Here is a 12,360-nt window from a genome sequence, read left to right as displayed (position 1 = left end):
ACCTGAGCTTGAGCTCAGTGTAGCATCATTTGGGCAGACAGGAGTCTGAGCCTACTGCTGCTTCTGGAGGTTTGTGGCTGCCTCCAGGAAGAAAGGGCATGGAGGCGGGGGCTGCAGAGTGGTTGGCTGCACAGGGAAGTTTCCCCCTTTACCAGCTGGGCACACGTGCTGGTCTCTGAGGTGAGGGCACCTCTTTCCCATGTGGGAAGTGGGAGGATGAAGCTCATGTCTTGTGTGGGAGGGGGGATGGCCCTGCCTGGCAGGCTGTGGTGGTAGTGAAGTGAATTCCCCATGGAGGGCAGGCAGCAGGAAAGCCCTGGATCCTGGAATCATTTCCTGAGGCCTCACTGTAGGCCACCATGTGCTCGGGGATTTGACCTGTTACTTGTTTAACTTCAACTGAGGTAGAATTCATTTTGGCAGTGCCTACAAAGTACCATTGTGCCAGTCATGGGGAGCCTTTGCTTGCTTAAAATCTAGTGAAGCTTATGGACAAGCTTACAGCAACTCTGGAGGGTTTCATAGTGATAGTAATGGTGATTTTTTTCAGACTACTTATTGAGATGTACACCAAGCACAATCCTAGAAGTTTTACTGATATTAACTTGTTTAATCTTTGAAACAGCCCAGTGTGGTACATGATACTAACAGCCCCATTTTACAGATGAGGAAATTGGGGTGCAGATAGGTTGCAGAGTAACTTGCTTGAGGTCTCAATATGAGCTGGGTTTTCTCATTTCTAATTTGGACATGCCTTCCTCTCAGAGGTGTTTAAAATTGATTAATATACCAAACAATCCTGGTCCACAGTGGAACTAATGAGTGCTTTATATCCCTGCTTCTGAAACCATCTCACGGCCTGGGTACACAGCAGGTGCCCCTCAGCTCTGCTGATTGGTGATGTAGCTTGTTTCTCCCTAAGGCCAGGTAATGGGAAGACTGGCACTGTTGTACATAGAAAACTGGGGAGTCACTGCCTGTATCTGTTTGTATAGATCAGGGTTTACTGTGATAACAACAATCCCCAAATCTCAGAGGCTTAAAGCAACAAAGGTTTGTTTCTCATTCACACTGTGTATCTATCACATATCTGCTTTATGTTGTCCTCACTGCAATTGGAACATCCCTGGTCACTTGGGGAGAGAGACAGCACGGTGAATCTTACCTTGGCTCTTACAGCTTCCACTTGGAAGTGGCATTTCATTGAATGAAGCAAGTCACATGGCCATATTTACCAACAGCTGGGGAGGGGAAGAGGATCAGAAACAGTTGGTGAACAGCATGCAGTCTAACGCCTGCTACCATGGTGCCTTCCTCTGTGACTTCTTACCAAGTTCTGGGTCCTAGTGTCATAAGGAACATTGATCATGAATTAGTCAGAGAAGCACTGTTTAGGTTAAAGATGGATCCAGGTACCTCGGTCATCTTGAAGGGCAGGGGTGTGGTAAACAAGAATGCTTGTTAGGGTAGTAAGAGGTGGTCTGCGAAGGGAGTGTGCTTCTGCGTCCTCTGGGCGCGTTACTTGGGTCTTTTGCTCGTTTATTTATTTCCATTCATCCATCTGTGGGCCTGAAGACTAGTGAGTTCCTGGACAGAGATTCTTTTTTTTTTTTTTTTTTTGAGACAGAGTCTTGCTCTGTCACCCTAGCTAGAGTGCAGTGGCATCATCCCAGCTCACTGCAGCCTCAAACTCCTGGGCTCAAGTGATTCTTCTGTCTCGGTCTCCTGAGTAGCTGGCACTACAGGCATGCGCCATGACGCCCGACTAATTTTTTCTATTTTTAGTAGAGATGGGGTCTGGCTCTTGCTCAGGCTGGTCTTGAACTCCTGAGCTCAAGTGATCCTCCTGCCTCAGCCTCCCCGAGTGCTAGGATTACAGGTGTGAGACAGAGATTCTTATTCAGCACGTGTTCAGGTCCCAGCCTGGTGCTAGGGGCTGTGAACAGGGGCGATGATGCCTGCTTTCCACCACTGGGTCCTGGTGGCCTTTAGAGAGGGACAATAATTCCTGCTTCCCCACACTGCCCTGGCTTGTCAGCCCTTGGACAGTTTGTACACCCCATCACCTACCTGGATGTGGCTAGTAGGGGAGCTTTTCTAGAAGCAGAATCAGGTAGAGGTGCCCCTAGCAGGTCTTGTCCTTCCGCTTTCCTTTGTGGGACTGTGGGGTAAAGGATTGACGAGGTTACTGAAGGGTGGACTTCCAATGGGAACAAGATTGAGCGTGGGGCTGAAATGGTTCTCTGGCCTGCAGAAACCCTCTAGAGGTGTAGAAACCCTCTATTAATTGCATTTCCCCCTTTAGGTCACCTTGAAATGTTAAAGAGCTGTGGCTCTTGCTTTTGTGCTTTGCTCCTTGCAGGATCTCTGGTGATTTCCAGCAGGCCCAGTAGACACTGGTCGAGGTGGTGAGACGTCAGGTTCTTCTGCTTCACTATCCTTAGGCATATTTCCTCCTTTTTCAGGGCCTCTGTTTTCCCGCCTGTGGAATGGAGGGAGAGGTGATGTGGTCTCCAACAGTGGTCCCAGTCTCAGCTTGTCATCAGAGTCCCAGGAAGCTGCGTAGACCAGTGTCTTAAGACTCCTTTGGTCTAGGTGAATGCCAGCGTTTTGCTTAGCTGCCATTACAGCAGCGTCCTCTCTGACTGTGAATCAGGTAGGGTCTTCATGAAGTCCGCATATTCATTTTCTCCGTTAGCTGCGTGTGATTTTGGTTCCGACAGAGCACAGGCCCTGGCAGGTGGGCAGTGTCCAGTGCCTTTGCCCATTGAACGTGAAGATGAATGACACTGTCCAGCGCGCGAGAGCGGACAGTGGCAAGGCCAGCTTTCAAGTTGTGTCTACTTTCTAGCTGAGTGATCTATACAAGTCTTTGATTTTTTTTTTTCTCTTGGAAAAAAAATGTTTTCTCATCTGTAAAATGAAAAGAATCAAGTCTGCCCTTCCTATCTATCTCATGGGCTTGCCAGTAAGCATGAGTGCACACTTTAGGTTTGAGAAGCAGGATCCGGAGCCCCTGAGGTAGGCCTAACACTCTGGTTTGAGACAGCTGCCATTTTTCTGCAGCTCTCGGCAAAGTGTTCACCAGCAGCTGATTCTGGGGACCATACTTCCTCCACTCTTGGGCCTGGTGGGGTTGGGTGGGGCTGTGGTTTTCTCTTAGGAGGCAGCAGGCCTGGTAACCAGAGCTTAAGCGGGCCTGGGCAGACTGGAGCCGAAACTCTTCGCCTCTTGAGGACTGTTTTGCCTCCCTAACTGCGCAGCCAGGGAGAATGCTAGAGCCTGTGTCTGTCCATGAGCTAGATAGCTGGAGGGACTGGCTGCTTCCCCCTTGGGCTGTGTTGGCCTGTGCTGAGTGCTGAGGGCCCTGGCAGTTGTCTCTGAAGTGGCTTCTGGGATCCTGGTAAGGGGTGAGTACTGGGTGCTGCCTTGGACTGTGTGTTAGCTGGTATTTGGGAGAGCTGAGGTTGGGTTGTCCTGCATGGGAAGGCTTCCAGAGGGGCCAGGACAAGGGGCTGGTGAGCCTCCTCTCTGGGTTTTTCCTATCTATGTGTGCCTGCTGTTGGGGCCTGTGCTCATGTGTATTGCAGGGCCCAGAGAGTGTTAATAAAAAGAGACTGAGGAAATCATAGTCCTAACAGCAGCTGGGAGGAAATGAGGTCTCCTCAGTCCCTTCCATCTGTACCCCGTGGGCTAAGTGGTGATCCAGGAGTGCCAAGGGCAGCAGCATGTCCAGGACACATGGTCCTGAGGCAGGATCTTGTGCTTAAAGCATCAGAAGCCCATTGGGGCACCTTAGGAAGCCTGGGCTAATTGAAAATGGAAGTAAGAAAAACAGCCGCCTTAGTTTCATAGTTGGGCCTCCCAGGGAGGGATGACTGGGCCCCCTAACCCACTGCAGCAGTTCAGGCCATCATGGCGGTGTGTCTCTCCCTAATCTGGGGCACCCACTCAGCTGTGCCCAGGGCCCTGCTCCTTCTGTGCCTACCAGCTGCTCCACCGAGAGGCTGTGGTTGCTCACTGAGTAACCATTGCCATGAAGAGACCCTGTCTCTTCTCCAGATGCTCTCCCTGGTGTCTGGCTTGCCTGCACATTAGCTGTCTTGTTTCAGCCCCTCTCCCCTGGGCCAGGCAGACAGGGTCTGTTCCTGGGACTCGGTGGGGGAGGGCTGGTGAGGGGTGGGAACGGTGGGTCCGGGAAGACTTGGGGAGCTTTGTGTAGTTAAGGTAACATTTATTCCAACAGTTGTGAAAACAGTAAGGTAAGGCAGACTTTATTGAGGACTACTGGAATAGGTTTAGGGACTACGCAATGGGGTTCTGCAGTAGGGGACAGAGAGTGGGCTCAACTGCGAATACAACAAAGAAAAACGGGAACTTAAAGCTAAGGAGCAGAGTGCAAGGGTCTGGGAAAATTTCTCAGGTTGGCAGGGTAGGGAACTTTGTTGCTAAATGACCTAAATAGAGTCTTGCTGAAGGCAGGGCAGGGTATGTTACCTGGGAGACGGTGGTGGATAAGGAATTTGATCAGATATCCAGGGTGATCAGGGTGGGGGATTCTGGCTTAGCAGGATTCTTGTTAAAACTGGGCTCTGCACCCATAGAGACAGAAGTCCAAGGACTGGCCTAAGTGAGCAGAGTGTTCAGAGGACTTGACTAAAATTTGGTAAAGGACAGAATTTTTGTCCTGGCTGTGTCCTGTATTTCCTCTTGGCCGTGGTTCTTGCATTGGCCTAAGCTTATGACCACTCACATCTGTCCCTCAGGAGCGCTGTCTCTCCTTGTGGATGTCTCTCCTTGTAAATATCACTCTGTTGTTTCCAGAAACCTTGGTCCTTTTCTTTTTAGCATCTCCTGGCTCCTTGCCCTGGGGTCCCTGGACTTTCCCTCTGCACCCAGGAAACAGCATGGACCTGGGGTCTTGTTTCCCTGCTGCCCACCAACTTTGCCCCTTACAACAGCTTTCCTGCAGGCCTCCCATTGCCAAATCTATTGGCCAAATCTATCAGACCACAGCCACTTTACTCTGGATAACTTTTTTTTTTTGGCTTCTGAAACAGCTCCTCCTGCTATATCTTGTGTTTCCTGCTCTCCCTGTCCTGGGCAAACCAGTCTGACAACTTTGGGGCTCTTATACCCTGTCTCTCCCTCCCCCACCAGCCTAGGGACTGACTGGTCTCATTGTCTGAGTTGGGCAGAGGGAGGTCCTGTGGGTGATCTCCTCTGGGAGCTTGGGGCCAGCCCTGTTCCTCCTCCTCCTCTGAGAGTGAGGCTCTTCCTTGTTTTCTTACTGCCCCTCCTCTCTACTTGATCAGACCCTGCCTCTCTTGAGGGCTGGCTGCCACCAGCCTCCCCTGCACAGGTGACCCTGTCTGATATGTTTCCTTCTCCTGGATTTGCTCTTGTCTCAACAGCCAGATTTTCAGGACAGCCACCTGCTGTCCTGAGGAAAACCTATTGGCTGTGGGTGGGGGCTGCAGGAAGGGTGGTGTGACAGAACCCTGCTCTCTGCAGCCATCTTGCCTGTCACAGTCATTATCTCTTGTTGTTCTAGCTGCTTCCTGTGAAATACAAGTAATGGTGTAAACACAGATAGATTTTGAGGGGGAGTGCCAAAAGAAGAGTTGGTGGTAGTGGTGGGGTATTTGTTCCCAAGGACTCTAGGCTGTGGAGAAGAATAGAGCATGAGCAGGGTGAAGGGGGTGGCTCGCGCCCAGGTGCGGGCTGGGGTGGGCAATTCTGTCAGGGCCCCTCGGTGGTACGGCTGAGGAGGTGTCCTCACAGGATTTGAGTGCTGAGGGTCAGTGCCTGCCTGGAGTGGGGGGTTGGAGAGGGGCTGCTCTTGGCTCTGATGCGTGTTGTGGGATTCCAGGCAAGACCTGTTGAGGGCTTGCATTGGGCCCACTGAGAGGAGCAGAACTTGTTCCCAGCAACTGAGACATGAGGGCTTCAAGTGCCAGTGTGATTTCTACTTGTTGTGACATCTCATTTGTGCTTCTTAATTCAGAGGCTACTTGTTGAACATTTAGCAGTCATCAGAAAATATCTTATAAAATTGGGGAACCAAACCTACCCCTTCCCTCTCTTTCTCTGTGGCCTAGAGGGTGGGCAGGGGCGGGGTGGGGGCATTCTGCTACATAGATACAGTTCTGTTCATGATCCACTCCCTGCCATCCGATTCTCTCACCCAAAGGGTCAGTCCTGGTTCTAATGGCCATTGTGTCATTCCCTTCAGCAGCAGGGGAGACTGGGGATGGTTTTTGTATTGTTCCTTAGGGGGAAAATCACTTGGAGGAAATACATCAGTGCTTCTGAGTGCAGAGTATTTATTGACACATCAGTTAGAGGAGGCTTTTAAACAACATATATGTATCCCTTTAGTGGGGAATAAATCTACAAACGCATCTCACAACTCCATTTTGCAGCTTCCATTTCCTGGAAGGTACATGGAGTTTAGTGGTTAGGGATGGGGGTTTTGAGCTAGGATTCTGGAGAAACTGTTTTTAGCCTGTCTTTGGAGTTGGGCCAGGCGTAGAAATCTGTCGAAATAGCTTTCTTTAGCTGCTAAAATTGGGATGGATTCGTAACACTAGGCCCTTGCGCCTCCCTGGTGACTGAGTGGGGAGGGCACAGAGCGGGGTCCCTGCTGAGTTTCAGCCTCCCCCCATTTCCCCATTGCCTGAACCTAAGGGGAGTCTCACACTCTTATCACAGAGTGGGCTTGGCAACAGATGGCCTTTGGAGTGTAATAACTTAAGCCTTCTTTTCTGCCTTTGTTAGAATCTGCTCCTGCTCTTCTCAGGGAAACTTTCCATTTTAGGACTTGGTGGAGTTGATAAGTCTTTCTCCACCCCCTCCCCCATTTCTATTCCCTCCTTCTCCTTGTCCTCCCCTCCCCCTTCTAGGGAGACACAGAAGCTGCCTGCAGAGAGAGCTACAGGTAAAATTGTGCCTCCAACCACACACTTCAGGCATTTTAAATACTACTTTAGGTTTAACTTTTTTATTTTCAAAAAATGTATACATGATGAGAAAAACACATACCAAAGATATACAGTGAAAATTCATTTTGCTTCCCTGACCCCTTCAGTTCTGCTCCCCTGGGGCCTCTGTCACCAGATGTTCAGTGCCTGGTCATGCGCATCTGAACCCCTCTCGTTTATTCCCGTGGTGATATGCTAATTACGCTGTTCTGCACTTACTGATTTTATTTTTTAATTTCAGAATAACATGAAGGTACAAATGTTTTGGTTACATGAATTTTTACTCTAAAAATTATCCCCTCAATTTTAGCACACTGTACTTTAGTCCATTCTTTTGAACAGCAGCATGTTATTCTGCTGAATCGTAGGTGAACTATGACTCGCTTTCCCAGCCCCCATCCATGGACTTTGAGGTTGCTTTTACTATTTTGCTTCTGTAGGCCAAGTTGCAGGAATGTCTTGTACACGCTCTAGGTCTGTCATATAGATGCCTAGACGTGGAGTTGAGGTATTCTGTGCCTAACTGGAAAAGAAACAAGCTGCTTTGATTCCAAGCAGGGGAATGAACGTTTCTGAGGTTTTCTTCTGGAGGGATCTTGTACTTCTTTATTCTGAGACAACTGGTGCTAGAGGGACCCCAGGGAGAGAGTGGGGGTTGCTGGCGCGTGAGTTCCCGACCTGTCCTTGTTTGGTTCAGCTCAGGCCAGCCTGTCTCCACAAGCTCCATGTTTCCAGCCCTGGCTGTGCTCTGTGGCTGTGAAGCCTGTGCAGTTAGAATCGTGAGGAGGCTTCTCATCAGCGGGTTTGACCCGCCTCAGGAGTTTGCAGGACTTGGGTGGGGTGTCAGGGGGGAGCCTTGGTTGAAAATCAAGCTGTAGCTGGGCACCAGCTTTTAGAAGAGCAGATTTGCCTGCAGTTTCAGGGATTGGTGTGAGGATCAGGCTTCCCGCCCTGGCCTCCCCTACCTTCGGCTGCTCTGCGGGCCCCTGTTCAGGCTGCTTTGGGCCTGACTGCCACCCGATGATTTGGAAAGCCTGTATAAAAGGCACCAGGGTGTAAGTGACAGATGGGTAGCTTCCTTTCAGAGCAGTAGCAGAGGGTAAGGGCAGGTGAGTTTTTTCTTCCTGGGACTGGTTAGGAGAAGGAGGATTGAGAGAGGGCACCTGTTGGAGCCATCCCCTCCATGTTGGGAGCTCCCCTGTGTGGCTCTGGCTGCCCCCCACCCTAGGTCAGGGTAAGGAGCAGGGAGATGTTCGGGCTGGCTGGCAGGTAGTCCCCCAAATAGACCCTAGCCTGGTGGGTTTGAGGCCCGTGTCCCTGCCGTGGCCCTCCCACCCTTGCATACAGAGGAGAGAACTTCTCACCATTGCAGTTACACACAGTCTCCATGAAAAGCCCACAGCGTCTCTTGCCCACAGCTCTGTTGTCTGGTGCTTGGGCCTGCAGTAATACAGAGGTTTCTATTGTGGCCTGGTGGCAGTGAAGGCTGACCTGTGGGGCTGAGGAGGGGGACCTGGGGATTGACAGTGGAGCTATTCATCGGCTCTGCCCTGATTTCCTGCTGCCTCCCATTGTGGATTTTTGGGGGAGGGACCGGGGTGGAGGAGGAGGAGAGAGAGGGCTAGAGCGGGTGGCCAGTGCAGCTATTGTTGCTGGCAGCAGGAGCCTATTGTGCTTAATAGTGGTCCATTTGCAGACAGCCCTGAGCCTCTCCAAGGCCCCTCTGTGTTCCCTGATTTTGGGCCCTGCCCTTTGTGGCTACCTCTGTCAAGATCTCCTTCCCCCCTCTCAGGTCCCTTTGCTGTGCCTGGAACCCCACTGGGTGAGAGTTCTGAGCAGCTGGGTAAGGAGCAGGAGTTACCAGTGCCGGGCTTGTTGGCCACCCACCCACCACCTTGAGGAGTGTGTGCTGCTTGAGCCCAGCTGCTCCCTTGGGTCGGGGGCAGGCATGTGCCTGGGTTGCTGTTAGTCTCCCAGGCCTCCGACTTTCCTTTGTGGCTCAGTACTCAGCCCACTATCCCTCATTCCTCACTGGAACACCCAGCTGCTGAAAAGCCTGCTTGCTGGCAGCGCGGCCTGCAGCCGCCCCCGCTGCCTGAGCCACAGCCATTTTCCTTTGTTCTGCCATCTCCGGGCTCTTGAATCTCAGGCGGGCAGCAGGCAGCGGGCAATGGGTGCACAGTACCAGCGGAAGTCGGGCTGACATGAATCTGCCAACTGAGCCAAAGGCATGGCAGCCCTGGCTCTATACCCAGTTCCTCCAGCTGCACCTTCTGTGCCAGTGATGCTGAGGTTTTCTTTTGTTTGGAGAGAGTCTCCCCTCTCTCTGGATCAGAATTTTAGTAACTCCTATAAAAAGAAAACAAAACTTCCATGACCTTCCAAATTTATTATGCCAGGGGGAAAAGTTAAGCCCTGGAAACTGAGTCAGGTAAAACCTTTGCTTTTCTTCTCTGATGCGTGACCATAGCTTCCTGACCTTTGTGTTGAGATGTTATGCATTAACCAGACTCCCTATTCTTCATTCAAACCTTGACTAAATGACATTGGAGATAGAGACCCTTGTGATTGTTACCTCTTTACAATAGGATGTTAAGCAAACCCTTTAGACTGTAATCAATAGTACTCAATCAGATCTGCTATCTGTGTGAAAGCCTCTGTAAAGAAAATGTTATAATTCTGTTCAGCACCTCTGTTTTTGCCTATCTGAATGATCTTTACTTTCTCCCACAGCAGGAGCATTGATCACAATTCTTTGGCGTCCCACTGCACTCACACTTTGTGCTCTTTTAACTGGATCCTGAACCTTTTGATTATTTTAGTTTGACACTCCCACAGTGGGGACAGAGAGGGATCTCACTTGTTTTTGGTCGCTGAGGGTGTGAGAGAGGAGGGGAGGGAGGGCAAGGAGAGAGGGGAGAGCATGCGAGTGTGTGTGAGCATCTCTTGGTCCTTGGCAGAAAAAGACACTCCCAGGCACAAAGTGTGATTGTCCTTTGCCTCCTGGTCTTCATTGAAATCAGTGGCAAGGTGGGTTGAGAAAAGTTTCTTTTTAATTTGGTCTGTATGGTCTTGAAGACTTTTCTCCAACTGAAGGGAACTGTCCCTGTCTCATTCACCTTGTTATCTGAACGTCTCTCTTCTCCTGGCAATTTTTAGTGGGCAAATGAGCATTCTCTCTGGGGGTCCAGTTCCAGCCCCTGTGGGGTTGCGGGCAGGGCTCAGGGCCACTCTCACCCACTGTCTGAGATCTCTTTCTGGAGTTGTACCCGCCCCAACCAGTCTCCTTTCTAAACCGCAGCCAGAATCTGTAAGTCACTTGCCTTTGAAATACAGAGTTGTTTTGTATAGAACTCTTAACTCATTGCTTTTCATGTGTTAAGCATTTTGTTTTACTCCTCAGAACTCATCTATCTTCAGATCAGCTTGGCTGTCTTACTTAACTCTGTTGTCAGCCAAATCTTACAAATCAGGAAGCAAGTCTCAGCCCCAGACAGGTTGCACCTTGGGGTGTCCTCATTTTAGCAAATGTTCTAGCATTTACAAGACTCAAAGCAAAAAAGAGTGTGTACTCAATGTGAAATGCATTGAAACACAGATGCTGCTTTTGGGGTAGTTGAACCCAAACAAGATCATGAAAGGTCATGATCTAGACAGCATGGTGTTCTGGGAAGAGCACATGGAGGTAGAGGCTGGGGTTTGGATTTCAGCTATGACCCTAGCTTACGGGGTGGGATGACCTTGGCAATTCATTTCCTGGGTTGTTGGTCTCTGACTGGCAAATGAAAGGGTTGTTCAGATGAACTTTGGAAACATTTTAGCTGTAACCACAAAATACTTGGTCACTTCAAGAAAGCTTGAATCTTTCTTGCCAACCCAGGATCTTTTGGAAGAAAATGTCATCAGTTGGAATTAACAAAGGGCCCTTCTCCCTGGGCATTTCTTCTCAGGTTCTTGACGGGTAGGGATCATCACTTCAAAAGATGGCCGTGGTTTTCCAATTGAAACCCACTTGCCCTGGGACTCAACACACAGTGCCGGTTCTCAGGGGCTGGGTGTGGCACCCCAGCTCACTGATAGGTAGGCTTGCTTTAGATTCAACTCTTCTTGGAAGGGCCACATTACTTTTCTTAGTGTAGCTGCCAAAGTGAGGCCAGGCTGTTAAAAGTAAAAACAAACTTATTAAAAGTAAAAACAAAAACATTTATGTAGAAATACTCTGTGTACTTAAATGTCCCCATTCCTCTTCCTTTGGCGGGGGGTTGGTGAGTTTAAACTTTGTCCCTGTTATGTTAGCAGCTTCTAGAAGACTATCCCTTCCCTGGCGCCCCTTCAGGGTGGGTTTCTGGTCCTTTATCTGCCTGTCCCTGCCCAGCCTCCATCCCCTGGGCCCCCTAACCTTAACTGTGAGCACTGCCTGCCAGGCCCCCCTGTGCCTGCTGCCCGCCTGGCTTCCTCCCATTGTCTTTGGGGCCAGCCTGTGTCACTGCTCTGGGCTGTGTTTCTGCCAGACGTCACAGGAGGCCTGTGGTCTTGGAAGAAGCCCAAGGGGCCGGTCGTCAGGCTGCGCTTATCGTTTGGTTAGAGTAGCTTTCACAGCTGTAAAATGGGAATAAAAATAACTTGTGAGGGTCCAGCAGGCTACACTAAGATACCAAACAAATTCCAAAATTAAAGCCTTCCTCCAGGAAAGTTGATTGCATCCCTGCAAATCAAGTACAGTAAAGGTGGGTGGCTTCCCTGCCGAGACTTGCCTTAATGGTTGTTTTCCTTCTGTGCATCCGTGTTTTACACCCTCACTACTCAAAGGGCCGCCCACAGGCCTGCTGCTGGGCGCTCTGGCATCGCCTGGGAGCTTGTTGACCAGCTGATTCAGAATCTGCATTTTAACAAGCTTCCCAGGTGATTCGAATGCACTTTCAAGTTTGAGAAGCACAGGCTCAGACAGCTGACCTATGATCCTCAGTTCTGTTACCCTCCCTCTTCTTTAGTCTGTTTTGTGGTTTTGCAGTCTTTTACCTCCTTTCCTTCTTGAAAGTTGTCAACTTTAAAGGGGACTGCCAGCCCAGGCTCCGCAGCCCCTCCCCTCTGGGCACCCAGCATACAGCAGTTATTCCTGGGTGCTGGAGGTAGGTGTCTTGGAAGTGGAGTTTGGGCCAAGAAAGCCCCCTTGGCCCGAAGCCTGCTGGCGAGGTCATCTTTGGGGCACCAGGCGGGGTTGGGGGGGTGGTAATTGGAGCCCTCCCGCATGAAAGGGCGGCGCTAAGCCTCCCTGGCCATCTGGTGCCACTCCTCCTGGCTCCCGTCCATTTCAGCTGGAGGATAGGATCAGAATCAGGTCGTAAATGTTTGCTTTTTGTAGTAACAGAAAGCATTC

General features: G+C 50.4%; 1 protein-coding gene across 2 annotated transcripts in view; it reads left to right on the top strand.

Moving 5' to 3' along the window:
• Nucleotides 1–12,360, top strand: part of TSPAN14 (tetraspanin 14) — a 56,951-nt gene that overhangs the window by 1,812 nt on the left and 42,779 nt on the right. Inside the window, exon 2 of one of the 2 annotated variants that reach the window (XM_045567824.1) lies at nt 2,466–2,656. The exons of the other annotated variant lie outside the window; for it this stretch is intronic. The gene's annotated coding sequence lies outside the window, so the exon portion shown is untranslated. The remainder of the gene's footprint in view (nt 1–2,465; nt 2,657–12,360) is intronic. 2 annotated transcript variants of the gene reach the window in all.

This window comes from Lemur catta, chromosome 14 (genome assembly GCF_020740605.2).
Source record: "Lemur catta isolate mLemCat1 chromosome 14, mLemCat1.pri, whole genome shotgun sequence".
Classification (NCBI taxonomy): Eukaryota; Metazoa; Chordata; class Mammalia; order Primates; family Lemuridae; genus Lemur; species Lemur catta.
Note: the sequence above shows the minus strand (reverse complement) of the source record. Positions and strands in the feature narration are given on the sequence as shown.